Source organism: Eschrichtius robustus, chromosome 18, assembly GCF_028021215.1.
Source record: "Eschrichtius robustus isolate mEscRob2 chromosome 18, mEscRob2.pri, whole genome shotgun sequence".
In the NCBI taxonomy this organism is placed as follows: Eukaryota; Metazoa; Chordata; class Mammalia; order Artiodactyla; family Eschrichtiidae; genus Eschrichtius; species Eschrichtius robustus.
The window spans coordinates 34,021,475-34,044,344 of NC_090841.1; the positions used below are offsets into that span (position 1 = coordinate 34,021,475).

Here is a 22,870-nt window from a genome sequence, read left to right on the forward strand (position 1 = left end):
AAGAGTGGATTCAAGTAGTTACTCATTAGGGAAGTGAGGGAATGCAGAAACAAAGGAAAAACAGTTAAGAAGCACTAGTTCAGTGATAAAAGAGTCCTAGTTCTTCCTCAAGGGAGGTATGTATATATGTAACAATCTGACACACATCTTTGAGTTATTCTGCAGGAACTAAGACCCCCACCCAGGTGGAGGATGGTAACTACATGCTGAGACTCTAGACTGCTTGCAACCAGAAGGTGGATGATTGACATTCCTGGAACTCTACCCTGTTACCTCACCACCAACCAATCAGAAGAAAGTCATGTACCCTGCAGCCCTTCCCCAAATGTTGCCTTTAAAAACTCTTCCACAAAACCATTGAGGAGCTTGGGTTTTTTGAGCAGGAGCCAACCATTCTCTTTTGTTGGCCCTGCAATAAACATTTCTCTGCTCCAAACTCCAATGTTTTGGTTTGTTTGACCTCACAAGTCTGGCACATGGACTTGGTGTCAACAAAAAAATTAATCAGTAGATCTAAGAGAGAAATGGAAAATTTTATTTGAGCCTGGGTTATAACCCAGGAACAGCCTCTCAGAAAGCTCCAAGAACTGTTTGCCCATTAGTGGTCAAAGCACAGTTATATGAGTTTTTGAAACAAGAGGGCTGTACGCTAAATGACATTGACAGTTTACACAACTCAGGTCTACATGTACAAAGCAAGTAGTGGGGCATGTGTCTTCATGGGCCCTTACAAGATTCAGAAGGAAGGTTATCTCCTAAGATGGATGTTGTGCACAGGCACAACACACACTAAAAGGGAGGGCGGAGGCCTAAACGGGCAGAGAAAAATTTTAGGTTTAAAATTTTATGTTTAAAATTTTCTTGTCTTGCCGTAAAATATGAAGTTTATTTCATCGTTGGGTTGGACAACATGAGGAGAAGCACCTACCAGAGTGACTTTTATAGGTGAACTTCAGTGGTTACAGGGGAGAGACATACATAGTAGGGAGGGACATTTATCTATTTATTTTCTTTTTGGCTACACTGGGTCTTCATAGCCGTTTGTGGGCTTTCTCTAGTTGCAGTGAGCAGGGGTTACTCTTTGTTGTGGTGCGTGGGCTTTTCATTGTGGTGGCTTCTCTTGTTGCGGAGCACAGGCTCTAGGTGTGTGAGCTTCAGTAGTTGCAGCACGCAATCTCAGTAGTTGCAGCATGCGGGCTCAGTAGTTGCGGCACGCGGGCTCAGTAGTTGCAGCGTGCAGGCTCAGTAGTTGTAGCTCGTGGGCTCTAGAGCACGGGCTCAGTAGTTGTGGAACACGGACTTAGTGGTTCTGCAGCATGTGGGATCTTCCCGGACCAGGGATCAAACCTGTGTCCCTTGCATTGGCAGGTGGATTCTTAACCACTGCGTCACCAGGAAAGTCCAGGACATTTATCTATTCATATTCTGATTATTTACCAAGGACATCCTGTCTGCTAGACACTCTACTAAAAGATTTCAATGTACTCATGAGCAAATAAGCATATTCCCAGATCTAAAAGAATTTGTAGCATAATGAGAGAGGCAGAAAAGAAGAAAAAATAGTAGGATAGAGTGGTTGGGGAAGAGCCATGGGGGGAGGGAAGGCTGCTATGTGACTCTGGGAGGGGCAACTGATTCAGACTTGGGGTGGAGTGAAAGAAGACAGGTCTGGAGAAAGTGACATCTGGGCTGTGCCCTAAGGGAAGAGTAAGAGGTAAGGTGATTTGGAGTGTATTGTATGTGTATAATGGGTGCCATTAAAGGATGTGCTAAAAGATCCAATTTGCATTTAAACAGATCATTCTTCCTGGATGCTTTGTGCAAAATGGATTGAAGAAGGGGAGGAGTGGAAGCATAAGACCACTTAAGAAAGCATTATCGGGACTTCCCTTGTGGCACAGTGGTTAAGAATCCACCTGGTCCGGGAAGATCCCACATGCTGTGGAGCAACTAAGCCCATGAGCCACAACTACTGAGCCCGCGCTCTAGAACTTGTGAGCCATAACTACTGAGCCCACATGCCACAACTACTGAAGCCTGTGCCCTCTAGGGCCTGCATGCCACAACTACTGAGCCCACCATACTGCAACTACTGAAGCCTGTGCACCTAGATCCCATGCTCCGCAACAAGAGAAGCCACTGCAATGAGAAGCCCATGCACCGCAACGAAGAGTAACCCCTGCTCGCCACAACTAGAGAAAGCCCGTGCACAGCAATGAAGACCCAACACAGCCAAAAATGAAAAAAAAAGAAAAGAAAAGAAAAGAAAGAAAGCATTATCCTGGAAGACAGTGGCAATTATAAATAGGAAGAGGAATGGGCAGATTCTAGATATATTTGGAGGAAGAAATGACAGGATTTGCTAATGGATTGGATTGAGGAGGAGGAAACAGGATGAAACAAAATGTCCCTTAGATTTCTGGCTTGAGCATCTGGGCAGATGGTGGTTCCATTGTCCAAACTGTGGAAGACCAGAAGGTAGATGATTTCAAGGGATGGGGATGGCTTTGAACAAGTCAGTTTTTAGATGCACAGTAGACATTGAAGTAGAAAGAATGGTGGAGGCAGACACCAGCGTGAAATTACTTGAAGAGAAAATGGGAATGAAGAAGTGAGAAAGAAGTAAGAAGCGAGAAAAAGTAAGTGTAGAACATGTTTGGGGGTATTTTGCAGTGAAAAGCAAAAGAGAAATAAGGAGAAAACTGGAGAGCAATGTTGGGTAAAGGAAGGTTGATGTTTTAAAAAGGACACACCAGAGCGTGTCTGTGGTGCTGATGGGAACTAGCCAGTAGAAAGGGAGAGACTGATGATGCTGCAGTGAGAGGAAATAGTCAAAGGAACAAAGTCTGAGAAAATGAGAGATGGTGGCCAAGACACAGAGGAAGGTAGTAAGAGGAAGAGGAAATGAGGAAGGCAAAGAACATGAAAGAAGAGAGAGTTCTTAATTCTATTTTATCCATGAAGAATCAGGAAAGGTCATCCTGGAGTGAGGGAGTAAGAAAGTGTGGAAAGAGAGGGGAAGGTGTGAACTAAAGAGCGGTTTCAGATATCGGGGCAGCAAACTCACCGGGGAAACGTAGTGGGATTGTTGGGTGCAGTTGGATGCCCGTTAGGGTGGTAAAAAATGGTTTAAAAAGACAATTTAGATGATGCAAACAAACTATGTAACACTACATGATGTGGACAGTCCCCTTTCGGACAACTGCAAAATGGGGTAGAAGGCAGGAAGCTTGTGTAGGATAAAGAATACAGACTAAGGAAGAGACAAATGAAATATCTGATTGGCTGAGCCCATATTGTCAACTCTGGGGTGAGAAGGCCCAGAGTCAGCTTGGTGTCTGGGGATTGGCTGACTGAATAGACTGTGTTTCTGGTCAGGGGGAGGATTTACAAGAAAACGAAAGTTATCTAAGTTTCAGTTTGCTGATGTGCACCCCAGGCAGAAGTGGCTCCATCTTGGGCCTAGAAAATTATTTCAACAGGGGTTTGTAATCATGATTTGGATGCCACCAGTCACCGCGTAAGTCCTCTGCATCATTTTCCTAGCAGCCATTAGCAACTTTGGTGCTGATATGTGTTTAAGCAGGTTAGGGTTTTGACAGGTGAATGTGATGGAAGAAGAGAGGGGCAAGTGTGTGTAAGGTGGTTGTTGGGAGTGACAGACCGTGAAATCTAAACTGGGAAGCAGGGACATGAAAACAGAAGAGGAATGATGAACAGTAGAAAGTGATCACTTAAAAATGTTAAGAGTGTCAAAGTATTACTACAGTGTATGTAGCGGAACAGTGAGCTGGAAAGGTAGGAGGTGGTATTTAAGAAGAAGCACATTCAAGTTTGATTTTAGGTGCCATTACTGTGAGGTCAAGGACTAGACTCTGACCCTGGGTGTGGGTCTCTGAGGTGGGGTAAAGGAAATGCTTACTGGAGCTGGGAAGCCAAGGCCCAGAAGGCCAGGATGTGTCGTCCTTGTGGATGTCAAGAATAAGTGAGAGTGGTGACAATTGTAGGCACCAGAAGACAGTGAGCAAAAATCTTCAAAGAGAGGAGCCTAGGAAGGGGGTCAGTAGATGACAGCCAAAGGAGTAAGAAAATGTAGCAAAAAGGAAGGTAGGAGAATCAAAGGATCTGGGCTTTGAAGGAAGAAAAAAGGCTTGCGTATGGAAATGAGGAGCACTCTATGCTTTACTTCTAGCCCTGAGATAAAAAGAGTGTGAGGGTTGCCAGGAGTGGTGTCCTCAGGGAACAGCCAGGTTTCATTAGACCAGAAGTGCAAGGTATATTCAAGAAGTTAGAGGCAGAGAGGAGTTTGCTGAGCATGGATCTAGAATTCCTCAAGGCATGTGAAGGGCTGAGAGAGAACAGGAAAGGTGAGGGATTGGGCAAGATCAGCGCTGTACGAGGGAGAGAGTCTGGAAAAGGGACTGAGAACAAGACCGGGGGACGAGGGATAAAAATGGAGGGGAGATAGTCTTGTGACTATAAATGGAAATTGGGCCCCTGGAAATTGTGACAACTGAGCCAAGGGGAAAGGACGGTTTCTTCTGAGGTCTCCAAAATAAAAGTTCCCTCCCCACCACCCCCCGTTGCTCTGAAATTGATACTGGCTCTCTTTTAAGGGATGAAGGGGTTGCCAGAAGAGGTAAAAGGGGAGAGATACTGAAGAGAAGAGAAAAAATATTTCTTCAGGTCATTTGCAAAACAGAGTTTTTTTCTGATCAAAATATTATTAACTGTCTTCCTTGACAATTTGCAAGGGATGGAAATTTTAAGAAGTAGCAATCCCTTATTAATATCCCCACTAGAGAATATCACTGCTGGTATTTTGAAAAATTCTCACCTGTCTTCCCCAACACACATACATTTTAATCTTCACTGAGATGATATAGACATTGAAAATCACAGTGGAGGGGAGGAAAGCTGAGAAAGCTCACTTTCTAGAGACCGGATTTCTCCAGAAAAGTGGTGATATTAGCAGCAGAGAGTGGAAGGAGTAGGGGGACTTGGGAGTGTTAAGGAGAGTTGGCAATATCCACAGTGGCTGCAATGGTGATGTCAACAGGAAATCAACATGGGATGGATATTAACTGACCAACACTGAGCCTGTAGACCACTGAATTCTTCCATTTCCCCCAAGATTCTAAAAGTGGGCATTTTACTAACTCCCACTACTCCCCTACACCCAAATTAGGAAAGATGTCATTGAAAGCGTCATTTATTCTAGAAAATTCCTAGCAACGTTTGAAAGATCACACCAGCTAAACTGAGTTTCAAATTCTCCCCTGTAACTGCTAACAAGTGTCACTGTTCAATACTATGGGATGTTTCTCCTCTCCCTAACTGTTGACTTAAGATATCAAAGAAAGAAAAGAAGAAATTAAAAGAAATAAAAAGTCTTTAATTCAGATCTTGACATGTATCAAAAAGGAGGAAATGACTTTTAAAAGAATACAGTAGTCAACTTCTTTTGTCAGATACCATATGGTGAGGAGAGAGGAGGCCTGACTCCATGAAAAGTAAAGCTGCTCTGCATTCACCCCGAATTAGGTAATGTAGTTGAGACATTGTAAAAGTTTATATTTTCTAAGAGTGTATTCTTTCAAATGCACTCTGAAAGAATTCTAAAAGAATTATTTTCCTAAAGAAAATTTCCACATTTTAAGAAACTGATATGCTATTTTAAAAGTTTTTCTTTTGTACTTGTTGACTGTAATACAACTCCCAATAACTCTGCTATTGTTAAGAGTCTTACTCTCCAAGGCTATGATTCTTGCTCTCACTTTCTCTTGACAGCAGCATGGCCCAAGGTGGCAGCAGGTGCACAGAACTGCTGACCTGGAGAGCAGAGAGGTGGACAGTGCTGGGTGGGAGGGCTGCAGAGCCAGAGCAGGCAGGCCAGGGACAGGCAGGCAGCAGAAGACTAGGGCTCAGACACCTTGGGATCTGAGGCCCCTGACCAAAGGCGGAAGTTGGGGAGAATTAGTGCACAGGGACAGGACTGGGCAGCTGCAGATGGAGAAGAGAGGAACTCACCACATCTGTGTAGCTTTAACCTTGGAAAAAACTTCCTGTCTGCCTTGCTTCTGAGTCTCTCTCAAGCCAGGGTGGCCATGGGATAAATAAGCAACACAGACACATGACTGAGGTGAGGGGCTTTTTTCTTAGATGCAGCCTGAAAAAAAATGCATATCAAATCCTCATGAACCTTTTCCTCTAAGGATTTGAATTTGAGATAAAAATTCTCCTGGGTTTGTTCTTACAGAATGGATAAGGGTCCCCAGTGAATAGATGTTTTCTTTTGACCAGGCTTTAATTGTGTTCCTATCCATTATAAAGAGGACCCTCAAAGGACATCTTCTGCCCATGAAGTTGTAAGTCCTTCAAAAACCAAAGATGTCCTCTTATCTTTCCTTCATTGTATAAAGACACAGGGACAAAGGAGGAAAACATAGTCAAACTAGCACCCATGACTTTATTTTCTTTTCCCTCATTCTGATTCTTCAATGCCTTTCCTTTTTCAGTCCAACTCTAGAGTTTCTGCAAATTTCTCCTCTTATTCAGTGTTCCTGTGTATTTATAGCTGATAGCTAAGTCTGAGAATAATAATAGCTACCTTTAGAACAGTGCTCCACAAAAAGTACTCAATAAATAATCAACTGAATTAATTTGTAGATGATTGTCATTATTAGCTGAATAAGCACTTACTACCTGCTAGACTCTGCATTTAACATTCATTATTTTATTTATCTTCAAAATAATTTGAGATTGATATTTTTCTCCCCACTTTACAGAAAAGGAAACTGAGCCACAGAAAGAGTATGCTGCCTCTTTCAGCATGTACCAATATGACATGTAGTAAGTGGTGGAGCCTGGTTTGGAACTGTAGCAGTTTTGATCAGACTGTACTCTCAGTCACTAGGGTTTTAAATCCATATGGCCAGCATTGTGACCTAAGGTGGGGCTGGGAAAAGAAAAGCAGGCGTATAGAATCTAGGCGCTTTTAATGATATTTTGTAAGAATTCTTTTAAATTTTTTATTATTAATATTTCAAATAAAAAAAATAAAGAGAATGGTATAATTGTTACCAAGTCCAAGCTCGGTCTGTTCGCCGCACGACAGGCCAATAAATCAGGAGACGAGGTGCTGAGGCAAGGAATAGCGACTTTATTCGGAAAGCCAGGCGTCCGAGAAGATGGCGGGCTAGGGTCCCCCAGAACACCATCCTATCGGGGTCTGGATGCCAGTTTCTTTTATAGAATAGGGGAGGAGGTGAGGAAATAAAGTAAGAAGGCCATTAGTTTTTCCTGGCTTGGCCAGCATCAGGGAGGGGAAGTGTTAATTTCTTCTTTTCTGCAGCCGTTCACAGGTGGGCAGGGTCAGATTGTCTCCCTGTGAGCTGAACAAAGGCACTTTAGTTTAACATTCAGGCAGAGGGGCAGGGTTCCCCGGGCAGGCCATTATATATGATTATAATAACAAAAGCAACGAAAAGCAAAAGTTAACATCAAAGAAACAGATCCAACATGGAGTCAAAACTGGCTCTTCCCTGTTACGTCGTAATGAGCATTCTCGTGTCATCACTCAACTTCAAAAATTATCAGTCTTGTTTCATGTGAACTTGTAGCCGCCACCAATGCCCGAAATCACTTGAAGTAATTCCCAGACATTGTGTCATTTCATCTATAAGTATTGTATATATCTCTGAGAGATCTGACTCTATGAAAATCCCTCAATATTATTATTTCAGCTAATAGATAAAATATAAAATAAAATTTAAAAATTAGGCTATTCTGATTCTTTAAGTACTTTTAGAAAGTATAAAATACTATTCTCATAAAGTGGAATGAAATAGGAGAAAGCTGTTCTCTAGTGCCCATAGGCATTTCTGAGACGTGGAAAGCCTAGGTGCCTAATTTAATGGGGGATATAACGCCCAAGGTAGGGTGAGGTGCTACAAATAAGGAGAGAAGTTTTGCATTAGGATATACACTGCAATTCAAGTATTGAGATTTTGTCCTTGAATATCATTCTGGGGAAAATGGACCTTAATATACATCTTATCTTTGGAAGATTTGTGATCTTCCATCTTTCAGTGCTACTAGTTTCCAAGGATGCCACGTTCTCCACAAATTGCTACCTACTGAAGTGATGTTTATTTTTGCTGTATAGGTCTAGAGAGCCTTTGGCTCTACATCTCTGGTATTTTTTAACTGTATATTTTCTGGGAAATAAGCAATCTGAAAATGGTAGGCTTTTCTGAACTACACACTTATTTTAAATTTGTATATTTGTATCAAATGGAGAGGTTCATTTTTAGAAGGTTGTTTATAGAAATTGGGGAGTGACTTTTGAGTATCTTCAGTTTCTTGAAAGGACACTGGATTCTCCATTGGACAAGCCCTCATTATTGTTTAACATTCCACACTTCCTTGTGTACTTAAGTGTCTCTCAAAATATATAGAACTAACGTTAAAAAAAAAAAACACTATGAGTAGGGATTGTGTTTGACTTGAACATATAATGGGGACTAAAACAGACATAGGCTCAGCCCTCTCAGAAGAGATAAACATTAAACATATAATCCTCCTAAATAAAGTTAGAAACTGCGAAGGAGAGGAGTAAGATGCTGTAAGAAATAATAATGGAAAAGCCCCAATTGAATTGGAAGAGGAAGGTGACAGAAGCCCATAGTGAGGGAATGATGTATGCTGTGACCCGAAGGATGGCTGGAGTCAGCAAGGTGAAGCATTTGAGAAAAAGAAAAGAGCACATATAAAGCTCCTGAGGCACGAAGGAACTCAACAAGGTCTCAAGGACTCAAGCTGAGTCAAAAGGACAATGTGAAGTGGGAGAAAATGAGGTTGGAAAGATAGGCAGAGCCTTGTAGGTCATAGTAAAATACTTGAATCTCATATAAAATGAGAAGCCACTGAAAGGTGTTAAAGCTGGAGAGTGATTTGATCTTTTGAAATATTTTAAAGATTACCTTGATTGCTGTATGGAAGTTTCACAGTAGGGTCTTAAACAGAGGAATAGGGGAGACCAATTAGGAGGATATCACTGTCATCCAGGTAGGAGAATGTGCCCAAGGAGAGAGGAAGAAACCTATAGATGAAGGTATATTTTTGGACGTAGAATTCATGGGACCTAATGATGGATTGTTGATTCAGCTGCCAACATAGGGCATATTGAGATCAACATCATCCAGGCTCTTGGGCTTTTCACACACAAATCCCTTCTAAATATTGATGGCCTTGCCACTTGTATGGTCTCATATTATAACAATAATAATTTATAATATTAATTTTTGGCACCTACTAGGTGCCAAGTACTGTGCTAAGTGCTCTACTTTGATGTTTCACTTCATCCTCCTTCTGATCCTATGGAGTATTATGATTTTTAGAGATTAGAAAATGAAAATTTACAGAGGTCAAGTGAAGTGTCCAGTCACATGGCTAATAAATAACAGATCTGGGCCTCAATTTCTTCTCTCCAACTTCAAAGGTTGTGATCTTATGGGCAATAGGACATTGCCTCAGCATACCTACAGCAATAATGGTATGGTAGACTGATGGCTTCTAAAATGGTTCCAACGTTCCTGGCCTCCTGTTGTTCCCTCCTGTATGTAATCCCTTCCCCTTGTGTATAGGATGGACCTAGTGACTTGCTTCTAACAAACAAGATATGGCAAAAGTGATGGGATGCTGCTCTGACGTTAGATTATGCAAGATTGTGACTTCAGTCTTAATAGCACTCTTGCTTGCTGGCGCTCTTTCCTACCCCTTTGCTCACGTGCTCTGATGGAGCAAGCTGCCCTGTTGTGAGCTATGCTATGGAGAGGCCCACAGTGCAGGGAACAAAGGGTGGCCTCCGACCAGCAGCTCATGTGGAGCTGATTCCCACCAATAACCACATGAGTGAGCATGCAAGTGGCTCCTTCCCCATGTGAGCCTTGATTTCTGCAAACAAGTTGACATCTTGATTGCAGCCTGTGAGAGACTGAGCAAAACTAGTTAAGCCATGCCCAGGTTCCTGATGTACAGAGACGATGAGATCGTAAGTATTATTGTTTTAAGTACCAAGTTTGGGGAATAATTTGTCACACAGCAATTGATAACTAATACAAATGATAATGTCAATGTTGATAGTTAATAATAATTAATAACTGTCATAACTTACTGTATTTGTGTAATGTTTCAAACTTTCCCAAAGAAAAATCAAGTTTCAAAATAGTAAAATAAGAAAAGTACATTACTATTATCTTCCCCTAAGACATAGCAGCTGCACTGGAAAGTACTACCTGCATTTTTAAGGAGAAAAATTGGTTTATTCACCTGGTTTTCATTACCTTAATTCCCATCTCTAAAACCATTTGAAACATGCTATCTAGCTAGGGAGTTATTTTCTTCTTTGTACTGAGTGATTAGTAAATAGACACGTTTAAACCATCTGGCCCAGGTGTTCTGTTGGACTTCAAATTCGTAGCAGCCAGTGGATTTCTAACCCTGTGCTGGGGTTTCAAAATCCCTATATCAATTCTCACTCCAAGAGAAGGACACGGATTTTAAGCTGTCAATCAGTATTTGTGCCAGTTGAGATGAAATATAAGGGACAAAAAAAAAAAAAAAAAAAAAATTAGCATAAGACCAGTGCTCAAATTGGGCAAGACCACAAAGAATTTTTCTAAAAAGTTTTCCCATGAGCTGAGGTGTTGGCAAGGCAGTTCTGCACCAGGAACTCTGGTCTGAAGGGTTGGCGTGAGGCCTCTGCCCACGGCTCCCTGTGAGCAAGTGAAACTAGACGAAGCACAAAAGAAAAGAAAAAAGATTAAATAATCTCATATTGCTATATAAAGTATCACTAAAAAGAAGAAGTTATATCTATTGAGCACCTAGTGTATATCTAGTATTGTACTAGATGCTTTTCATATTTTCACATTTATCTCCCCGATAATCCTATGAAGTATAACGTACCTCATTTTTAAATGAGTGAACCTAGAGTCAGAGAGGTTAAGTAACTTTCTCAAGATTCTGTAGCTTTGGAGGACCTTCAAGACGGCAGAGGAGTAGGACATGGAGATCACCTTCCTCCCCACAAATACATCAAAAATACATCTACATGTGGAACAACTCCTACAGAACACCTACTGAACGCTGGCAGAAGACCTCAGACCTCCCAAAAGGCAAGAAACACCCACGTACCTGGGTAGGGCAAAAGAAAAAAGAAAAAACAGAGACAAAGAATAGGGACGGGACCTGCACCAGTGGAAGGGAGCTGTGAAGGAGGAAAGGTTTCCACACACTAGGAAGCCCTTTCACTGGCGGAGACTAGGGGTGGTGAGGGGGAAGCTGCGGAGCCACGGAGGAGAGCACAGCAACAGGGGTGCGAAGGGCAAAGCGGAGAGATTCCCGCACAGAGGAGCGGTGCCGACCAGCACTCACCAGCCTGAGAGGATTGTCTGCTCACCCGCTGGGGCGGGCAGGGGCTGGGAGCTGAGGCTTGGCCTTCGGATGTCAGATCCCAGGGAGAGGACTGGGGTTGGCTGCGTGAACACAGCCTGAAGGGGGCTAGCCAGGAGGGAGTCCGGGGAAAACGTCTGGAACTGCCTAAGAGGCAAGAGATCATTGTTTTGGTGTGCGTGAGGAGAGGGGAATCAGAGCACCACCTAAACAAACTCCAGAGATGGGCGCGAGCAGCATCTATCAGCGCGGACACCAGAGATGGGCATGAAAAACTAAGGCTGCTGCAGCCACCAAGAAGCCTGTGTGCAAGCACAGGTCACTATCCACACCTCCCCTCCCGGGAGCCTGTGCAGCCCGCCACTGCCAGGGTCCAATGATCCAGGGACAAATTCCTCGGGAGAACAGACGGCATGCCTTAGGCAGTTGCAACATCATGCTGGCCTCTGCCACCGCAGGCTTGCCCCACATTCCAAACCCCTCCTTCCCCCTGGCCTGAATGAGCCAGAGCCCCCTAATCAGCCACTCCTTTAACCCCCTCCTGTCTGGGTGAAGAACAGATGCCAGAGGGCAACCTACACGCAGAGGCAGGGCCATATCCAAAGCTGAACCCCAGGAGCTGTGTGAACAAAAAAGACAAAGGGAAATTTCTCAGCGCAGCCTCAGGAGCAGGGTCATAAATCTCCACAATCAACTTGATGTACCCTGCATCTGTGGAATACCTGAATAGACAATGAATCATCCCGAAATTGAGGCAGTGGACATTGGGAGCAAGTGTAGACTTGGGGTTTGCTGTATGTGACTGACCAGTTTCTGATTTTTATGTTTATCTTAGTATAGTTTTTAGAACTTGTTTTCACTGGTAGATTTGTTTATTGGTTTGGTTGCTCTCTCCTTTTTTTTTTATTACTTCTAAATTTTTTTATTTTAATAATATTTTTTTATTTTTTATTTTAATAACTTTATTTTATTTTATTTATTTATTATTTTTCTTTCTTTCTTTTTTTCCCTCCCTTTTCTTCTGAGCCGTGTGGCTGACAGGGTCTTTGTGCTCTGACCAGGTGTCAGGCCTGTGCCTCTGAGGTGGGAGAGCCAAGTTCAGGACAGGACATTGGTCCACCAGAGACCTCCCAGCTCCACGTAATACCAATCAGTGAGAGTTCTCCCAGAGATCTCCATCTCAACGCTAAGACCCAACTCCAGTCAACGACCAGCAAGTTCCAGTGCTGGACATCCCATGCCAAACAACTAGCAAGACAGGAACACAACCCTACCCATTAGCAGAGAGGTTGCCTAAAATCATAATAAGTTCACAGACACACCAAAACACACCACCGGATGTGGTCCTGCCCACCATAAAGACAAGCTCCAGCCTCATCCACCAGAACACAGGCACCAGTTCCCTCCACCAGGAAGCCTACAAAGCCCACTGAACCAACCTTACCCACTGGGTGCGGACACCAGAAACAATGGGAACTATGAAACCTGCAGCCTGCAAAAAAGGAGACCCCAAACACAGTAAGTTAAGCAAAATGAGAAGACAGAGAAATATGCAGCAGATGAAGGAGCAAAGTAAAAACCTACCAGACCAAACAAATGAAGAGGAAATAGGCAGTCTACCTGAAAAACAATTCAGAATAATGATAGTAAAGATGATCCAAAATCTTGGAAATAGAATGGAGAAAATACAGGAAACGTTTAACAAGGACCTGGAAGAACTAAAGAGCAAAAAAAACAATGATGAACAACACAATAAAAGAAATTAAAAATTCTCTAGAAGGAATCAACAGCAGAATAACTGAGGCAGAAGAACAGATAAGTAACCTGGAAGAAAAACTAGTGGAAATAACTACCACAGAGTAGAATAAAGTAAAAAGAATGAAGAGAATTGAGGACAGTTTCAGAGACCTCTGGGACAACATTAAATGCACCAACATTGGAATTATAGGGGTGCCAGCAGAGGAAGGGAAAAAGAAAGGGACTGAGAAAATATTTGAAGAGAGTATAGTTGAAAACTTCCCTAATATGGGAAAGGAAACAGTCAGTCAAGTCCAGGAAGTGCAGAGATTCCCATACAGGAAAAATCCAAGGAGAAACACACCAAGACACATATAAATCAAACCATCAAAAATTAAATACAAAGAAAAAATATTAAAACGAGCAACTGAAAAACAACAAATAACGTACAAGGGAATCCCCATAAGGTTAACAGCTGATCTTTCAGCAGAAACTCTGCAAGCCAGAAGGGAGTATAAGGACATATTTAAAGTGATGAAAAGGAAAAAACTACAACAAAGACTACTCTACCCAGCAAGGATCTCATTCAGATTCGACAGAGAAATTAAAACCTTTACAGACAAGGAAAAGCTAAGAGAATTCAGCATCACCAAACAAGCTTTACAACAAATGCTAAAGGAACTTCTCTAGGCAGGAAACACCAGAAGGAAAAGACCTACAAAAAAAACCCCAAAACAATTAAGAAAATGGTAATAGGAACACACATATTGATAATTATCTTAAATGTAAATGGATTAAATGCTCCAACCAAAAGACATAGGCTGGTTGAATGGATACAAAAATCAGACCTGTATATATGCTGTCTACAAGAGACCCACTTCAGACCTAGAGACACATACAGACTGAAAGTGAGGGGATGGAAAAAGATATTCCATGCAAATGGAAATCAAAAGAAAGCTGGAGTAGCAATTCTCATAACAGACAAAATAGACTTTAAAATAAAGACTGTTACAAGAGACAAAGAAGGACACTACATAATGATCAAGGGATCAGTCCAAGAAGAAGATATAACAATTGTAAATATTTATGCACCCAACATAGGAGCACGTCAATACACAAGGCAAATGCTAACAGCCATAAAAGGGGAAATTGACAGTAACACAATCATAGTAGGGGACTTTAAAACGCCACTTTCACCAATGGACAGATCATCCAAAATGAAAATAAATAAGGAAACATAAGCTTTAAATGATACATTAAACAAGATGGACTTAACTGATATTTACAGGACATTCCATCCAGAATCAACAGAATACACTTTCTTCTCAAGTGCTCATGGAACATTCTCCAGGATAGATCATATCTTGGGTCACAAATCAAGCCTTGGTAAATTTAAGAAAATTGAAATCGTATCAAGTATCTTTTCCGACCACAACGCTATGAGAGTAGATATCAATTACAGGAAAAAAACTGTAAAACTAAAAACACATGGATGCTAAACAATACACTAGTAAATAACCAAGAAGCCTGAGGGCTTCTGTTCCTGCCCAGTCAGGATGGGGTTAAAGTAGCAGCTGATTAGGGGGCTCTGGCTCACTCAGGCCGGGGGAAAGGAGGGGTACAGAATGCAGGGTGAGCCTGCAGCGGCAGAATGTGATGTTGCAATAGCATGATGTGCGCCACGTGTTCTCCTGGGGAAGTTGTCCCTGGATCACGGGACCCTGGCAGTGGCAGGCTGCACAGGCTCTCAGGAGGGGCGGTGTGGATAGTGACCTGTGCTCGCTCACAGGCTTCTTGGTGGCTGCAGCAGCAGCCTTAGCGTCTCATGCCCATCTCTGGTGTCCGCGCTGATAGCCGCGGCTCGCCCCCATCTCTGGAGCTTGTTTAGGCGGTGCTCTGAATCCCCTCTCTTCACGCACCCCAAAACAATGGTCTCTTGCCTCTTAGGCAGTTCCAGACTTTTTCCTGGACTCCCTTCCAGCTAGCTGTGATGCACTAGCCCCCTTCAGGCTGCGTTCACGCAGCCAACCCCAGTCCTCTCCCTGGGATCTGACCTCCAAAGCCCGAACCTCAGCTCCCAGCCCCCACCCGCCCTGGCAGGTGAGCAGACAAGCCTCTCGGGCTGGTGAGTGTGGTCTGCACCGATCCTCTCTGCGGGAATCTCTCCTCTTTGCCCTCTGCACCCCTGTTGCTGCGCTCTCCTCCGTGGCTCCGAAGCTTCCCACCCCACCTACCCCTGTCTCCGCCAGTGAAGGGGCTTCCTAGTGTGTGGAAACTTTTCCTCCTTCACAGCTCCCTCCCATTGGTGCAGGTCCCATCCCTATTCTTTTGTCTCTGTTTTTTCTTTCTTCTTTTGCCCTACCCAGGTACGTGGGGAGTTTCTTGCCTTTGGGGAGGTCTGAGGTCTTCTGCCAGCATTCAGTAGGTGTTCTGTAGGAGTTGTTCCACATGTAGATGTATTTCTGATGTATTTGTGGGGAGGAAGGTGATCTCCACGTCTTACTCCTCTGCCATCTTGAAGGTCCTCTCCCATAGAAATGGTTTTAAAGATGGTCCATTTATACCTAGATCACTGGCTCATTACGAAAGATAAAACTCAGGAACTGCCAGGTGGGAGAGATGCAGAGGGCAAGGTATAAGGAGAGGGCTTTTAGCTCCCACACCCTTTCCAGGCTGCTGTTCTCCCCAAATCTCCGTGTGTTCGCTGTGATATTCACTTTATTGCAGTGGTCTGGAACCAAACCTGCAATATCCTCAAGGTATGCCTATATTTAAAGAGTAAGAGTAGTAGTGAATGAGAACTGGGACCAACCCAACATCACACAGTTGACACACTGACAATAAAGGATACTTTCAGAAAGTAGGAGGAATTTCAGGTATCTGCAACACACTTTGAGAAGATAAGAGCCACTAGAATACTGATTTAGAGTGCTCAGTAAATTCTAGAATACGTTTAATTTAGTTTATGAATTACCACATTTTAGTAATTATCTGTAAGGGGAATGTTTTGGGCTGCACATTACAGAAAACTCTAGCTTAAGTTGGAGTTAAGCTTAAATGGCTTAAGCCATAAGAATATTGTTTATGTAATAAAAACCTGGATGCACATGGTTTGGGGATTAGATCAGCAGCTTCAAATTTTAGGGCACTTAGTTGATGTTTCTTCCCCGCAGCACAAGCATCATGTCCCCAGGCCTCAGAACTAAGAAACAACAGAGTGGCCATGGTGGTGAGAGAGCTCCTCGCACATGCCTGTCTGCTTCTGCCAGGGAGGCAAATCTTTCCTAGAAGCCTACCCATGAGACCTCCACTAATGTCACATTGACCAGAACTGGGTCCTATGGCTGTGTAAGCTGCAAGAGAGACCAGGAAAATATATAGTTTTTTTCAGCTTCTAGAGAGAGAGAATTGGACAAGGAAGGAGGAAGTTGGGAATGGCTGTTGGTTAGTTCTTTAATAAGTGTTAGCCATATTACTCCTTGTTTGAAATCCTTTACTTTCTCTGGATTTCTTACAACATAAAATCAAGACTCCTCATCATGGCACAAGTGTTTCATGAAAGGCCTCCTCTGCCCACCTCTCTAGCCTCATTCCCTACCTTGTCTCACAGGCAATTTGGCTTCTGATCATCATGGATCAACTGCAGCTCCTACATCTCAGCATCCTGTCCTATGCTTTTCTTTTCACCCTTTAAAGATATGGTCTCTGAAGTATTTTCCAGCCTTCTCTATGACTGCAGGAAAGAGTCATACTCTCCTCTAAGTTCCCATGGCATCCTGTATTCTGCTAAAGCACTTGATCACATTTTTTGTACCTGCTTGTTTGTCAGTCTTCCTCACTAAAACCTGAAGGACAGGGATTTTATTATGCTCATCTTTGTGCAGCACCTTGCACAGTGCCAGGCATGTAATAACAGCGCCATAAAAACTTGTTGAATGAATAAATGAATGGTTGGGTGAAAGAATGAATCATTGGATATTACCTAATCCTTGATGTCCTAGGTATACATGTCCTGGATGTAGGCACAATTTTGTTTCCTCTTTCTTTTTCCTTCAGCAGCTTAGTCCTCCTGCATGTTTTGTCCTGGATACTCGCCTTACCTGTGTAGCACAGGATGGAGGGGCTGCTACTTTGTCTGCCGTCATCCCTTTGCAGGCTTCTTCCTAAGCTTCGGCTCAGTCTGACACCTTGCTGCATTTCCCCTCCCTTTATTTACATAGGTCTCTCTGTGTTATCTGTCTCCAATACCAAGGCTGCACAGTCTCAACAGGCCTCAAAAAGACCCTGTCTGCTGAAGTAAGCCAACCTCATCACTTTGTTACTGATTTCACCAATAGCATTTTTCTCACTCTATTCTTTAACCGGAGAGAATGTTTATCTGCATGAGGAAAGACTGTTATAAAAGGACAGATTGGTTTTCTATCTGAGGATTTTTATCACATCCTTACTTGCCTGGCTCAGTTATGCCTGGAATGGAGTGGGGGTGGGGGTCAGCAGGAAACTTTTCCTCCTTTCTGCCTGTTATTTATTTATGATTTTGAAAATGCTCTCTGACCCTAGGAGCGAGGTAATGCTACTCTTCCCACATGTTCTCACCGACTTTCAAATGGCTTACATACTGATTTCTCCAGACTCTTGACCTAATGTGTTCTACACAATATGAATCTGAGGCTGAATTTCTAGGTGCAAACAGGGTTGTAAGAGGTTGAAAGGCTTTGTACTCAGGGCTCAGAATTAAGACAAGCTGAAGGACTTGTTGTCAATGGACAGGGGGACAGAAACAGTGCAGAGGTGACAAGGGTGCAAACCTCTCAGCTACAACCTGAGTTTTCATAACTTGAATTGACTTCAGTATGATTGATTACTTAGGGAACATTATTTACATTTATAGATTGCATTGGCTATAATTGGGCCGAGACTGGGATTTAGCATCAATCAGAACCAAACTGCTGCTCTGGTTGCATTGTTTAAATGCTTAGGTGATAAGACAATGGATGATGAAGGTGATAAGACCTTCTAAAGAAGGTCTTTAGATAAGCACTGTGCTGATGGTAGCTCTGGTAAAGAAAAGCAATTAGTCCTGTGATGCAGTGGAACTGGGTTTCCAAAAATATGGGGGAAATTTTAGTTGTCAAAATAACTGGCGTGGTGTGAGAGAATTACTGGCAATTAGTGGGTGGAGACCAGGGATGCCAAACTCACTGCAATGCACCGAACAGATCTACACAAGGAAGAATTGGCTTGCTTCAAATTTAAACACCAAAAGTTACATGTCCCCAGTCTACTCCTGCCCAAAGGATATATATGGCACCTGGAGAAAAAGCAATGCATTGGATTTGTAGCTATACACAAAATTCTTCAAGGAAAACCTTTATTGGGGACATTTTGAAGCCTGAAAGTCTATGGCTCTCTAACCCTCTTTCTCACTGAAACAAATTTTTTTTTTTTACTTTTCACTCATGTAACAGGAGGTTTCTTAAGAAGGCAACTAACAACCTCTTTTAGCAGGACAGACAATACACATTCCCCTAACCTCAAGTGGCTTTACTGTATGTACTTGTCAGTTATCTCCACTTTGGGCAAGTTTTCCATTGAAAGGAAAACCATGGTTGTGCAAGAGGAAAATGTTGGTCAACTTACACTTCTTTTAGATGTTATAAATAAATCTGGAAGTGTCTTTAATTTGCCCTCATTTTAGGATAAAATTTAGCTCAGTACAGTTATTGTTTCTTGGCACTTTAAAAAAAATTATTTATTTTATTAAAGTATAGTTGATTTATGATGTGTTAATTTCTGCTGTACAGCAAAGTGATCAGTTATACATATATATATTATTCTTTTCCATTATGGTTTATTACAGGATACTGAATGTAGTTCCCTGTGCTATGCAGTAGGACCTTGTTGTTTATCCATTCTATGTATAAGAGTTTGCATCTGATAATCCCAAACTCCCAATCCATCCCTCCCCCATTCCTCCTCCCCATTGGCAACCACAGGTCTGTTCTCTACATCTGTGAGTCTGTTTCGGTTTTGCAGATAAGTTCATTTGTATCATATTTTAGATTCTGCATATAAGTGATATTTTATGGTATTTGTCTTTCTCTGTTTGTCTTACTTCGCTTAGTATGACAATCTCTCGGTCAATCTATGTTGCTGCAAATGGCATAATTTCATTCTATTTTTATGGCAGAATAGTATTCCACTGTGTATATATATTGATACCACATCTTTATCCATTCATCTGTCGATGGACTTTTAGGTTGTTTTTAAGTCTTGGCTATGTAACTAGTGCTGCTATAAATATAGGAGTGCATGTATCTTTTCAAGTTATAGTTTTGTCTGGATATATGCCCAGTAGTGGAATTGCTGGGTCATATGTTAGTTCTATTTTTAGTTTTTTGAGGAACCTCCATACTGTTCTTCATAGTGGCTGCACCAATTTAAATTCCCACCAACAGCGTAGGAGAGCTCCCTTTTCTCCACACCCTCTCCAGCATTTATTATTTGTAGACTTTATATGATGGCCATTCTGACCCATGTGAGGTGGTATCTCACTGTAGTTTTGATTTGCATTTCCCTGATAGTTAGCAGTGATGAGCATCTTTCATGTTGGCACTTTTTCTTTTTTTCAATGCATCTTCTCATGCTGCTGAAAAGTCAGTGCTTACGTTAATGCCCATTTTGGAAGTTAATCTGTCTTTTCTCTGTTTACTTCTAAGATTTTCACAGGGTTCTTATGTTTGGTAACTTTATCCTGCAATTTTACTACGTGTTTAAGAGTAATTTATTTTTATTTATCTTGTTCAGAATAATGTGTGCTCCTTTACTCACTTCTGGAAGTCTCTTAGCCATCTGTCTTCATGCCCAGATCTTTTTATTCTATCCATTACTTCTCCTAACTCTTCTTTAATATCATATATCTTTTTATTTCTCTGTGCTGTGTTCTGAGTTATCTCCATAGATTTATCTTTCAATTCACTAAATTTTTCTTCTATCTAAAGAGATCTAAATTATTATTTAGTGTCTATTGATTTTTTTAAGTGACTCTGTTCTTTCCTTTTTATCATTTTTTTAATAGTCCAACTTGTTTCAGTGTTAATGAACTGCTCATTGAAATCTATCATCTATCTATCTATCTATCTATCTATCTATCTATCTATCTATACATATATACACACACACTATATTTTTGAGCATTTTAAAATTGTTTACATTAAAGTCCCCTTTAGATTTCTTTATTGTCATATTTGTGAAATCTCCAGTTTTTGGTGGGGCTTTGGTTTCTCCCCTTCGGCTTCTCTTTTTGGCCACTAAATTTCTCATATAATTACTGCTTATAAGACTCATTTTTCCATAAGACTCATTTTTTTTGTTTGTTTGTTGCAGATTTTATTAGTTACTAGCTTAACACCAGTTTATATTGACTATCAGCTTTATAACTAACTTCAGAACTGGATTAGAAATAAGATTGTCAGCAGTCAGCAAGGAAAAGGTGAATATCTGCCATTTAAAAAAAAATGTGTTTAACATGTTTAGAACTCTTGATTTAGAAAAGAAGTACTGTTAAACATTTTCATAATGGAGAAAGATTCTGGGTTGATGCAAGGAAAAGGAAAGGAAGTCAGCAAGGAAAAGGTGAATATCTGCCATTTTTAAAAAAAATGTGTTTAACATGTTTAGAACTCTTGATTTAGAAAAGAAATACTGTTAAACATTTTCATAATGCAGAAAGATTCTGCGTTGATGCAGCAATAATATAACAACAATACAGAAACTTTAAAAATGTCTATTCTGAAATTAAACATTTTAAAACCCAAAGGAAAATTTAATAATGGCAATTAAAAGACCTATGGGTTTAATGTTGTCTCAAGTTTTATGTGCAAGTCCGCAAGATAGAAGTCTAGTTTAATAATTGGACAGATTAGTTGTACTAACCTTTGTTTTACTGGTGAATTATTGGGGTACATATAGAAACAAGTTAAGGGATGGTACAACCATGAATCATATTGACACAAAAACCACTAGGCAGCTTCAGAACTCGGGAAATAGTGGAGAGTCTAAACTGAAATACTGATGGCAAGATTTGTAGGTGCTGTAGACAGGTGCAGTGCTTTGAAGTTCCTAAATAGCTTCAACATAGTTGGCTGGGAGCATGCTGGTTCTGCCAGTCCTCTGCACGGTGCCATACATCCAACCTTCATCAACAGCTTGAACGTTTACAATGGCATCTCCATCTTTGAAGGACACCTCATCTGCATCTGCAGCCATATAGTCATACATGACATGGAAGATTTTTCCAGCAGTAGATGGATGAGATGGGATGGAGGATACCATTATCTGCTGGGTAGCAACTGAAGATGATCGTTGCTGTGGGAGCTCTGTGGTTTTTGCATGTTTGTAAGCTGGTGAGGTTGCAGAGAAGAAGACGCCCCCGTCGCTGTAGGTGGAGAGGTGGGCATCTTCTGAATGCTTGGACTTCTCCTCGCAGCTGCTGACGCTCAGCGCGCTGGCAGATCGAGACTGCTCCCGGCTCCGGCGCTGAGCGTGTGCATTAATCATGTGTAAGCTTCTGGACTGAATGTTGTCTTCTGCTGGATCATAGTCAAAAACTGAGCCAGGATTTGTACGCCAGACACGTAAACCTGTAGTAGTTTCCTGATCCTGGTCATTCCGTTTTTGTTCCATTTCTACCACTTTTCTCTGAATACCTCGGTAGTTAATGTCACTGAAGTCCTGTGTGTTCTTCTTTAGTCGTTCAGTGATGGGGTCTATCACCACTGGTGTGAAGCAACCCTTGTGTTTCTCGAAGTCTTCATGATATTTCACCGTTGAGATGTGGCGTTGGATCTCCCTCACCCATCTCATCTCTGGCGTGTCCAAGACATAGGCAGCTTTGCCTTGTATTTGTTTCCGGAAGCTATCAGAATAAAGCACCGAGCTAAAGTTCTCTTGATTGTGTTTGGCTCTCTCAACCTCTGGAGTGACAGGGGTTGGAATGCTTGTTCCCAAGGTTTCTTTGTACAAAACCGAGCTGATGTGCTTCTGTGTCTCCTTGACGCGCTTCACTTCAGGCAGGTCTGGGATGGGGGTTCCTTGTCCAACCGCCTCCTTATACTTCACTGAGCTAATATGGTCCTGGGTTTGCTTCACCCTCATCATCTCAGGTGTCTTTCCAATCGCCGTTCCTGGTGAGACATCTTCTTTATATAAACCCGAGCTGAAATTCTTTTGATTTTCTTTAACACGCAGTACTTCTGGTGTGTCTTGAACAACTGTAATTTTAGACTCATAAGACTCATTTTTCCTGGCAGTTTCACATGGGTTTGGAAGGCATTCCTCACAGGTAGTTTCACATTGCCTGGACTGAGGTTCTGAACTAATTATCATGTTTTTTAGTTTTTTTGCATATTGTGGGTAGAGTGAATTTAGATCCTTTTCACTTGAGCATAGATTTGATTCCTCTGTGTGGACTATTTCCTCCTGATCCCAGGCAGATGGCTGTCTCGGGGCTGTCAGACCTGTGGCAGGACAATTCTTTCTCACCTTCTACCTTTAGGCAGGGAATGGAGTTCTTGCTGTGCAAGGATCTGCACTTTGAGTCTCATGTCCACAAAGCATCAAGACCCTGATTATGGTATCCTGGTGCCTCGTGGACAGTGCAACTTTATTTCTTTTT

General features: G+C 42.0%; 1 pseudogene; it reads right to left on the reverse strand.

Annotated features, from left to right (window-relative positions):
* Nucleotides 1-21,274: 21,274 nt before the first annotated feature.
* On the reverse strand, nt 21,275-22,581 carry LOC137751852 (nebulette pseudogene; annotated as a pseudogene).
* Nucleotides 22,582-22,870: the final 289 nt, after the last annotated feature.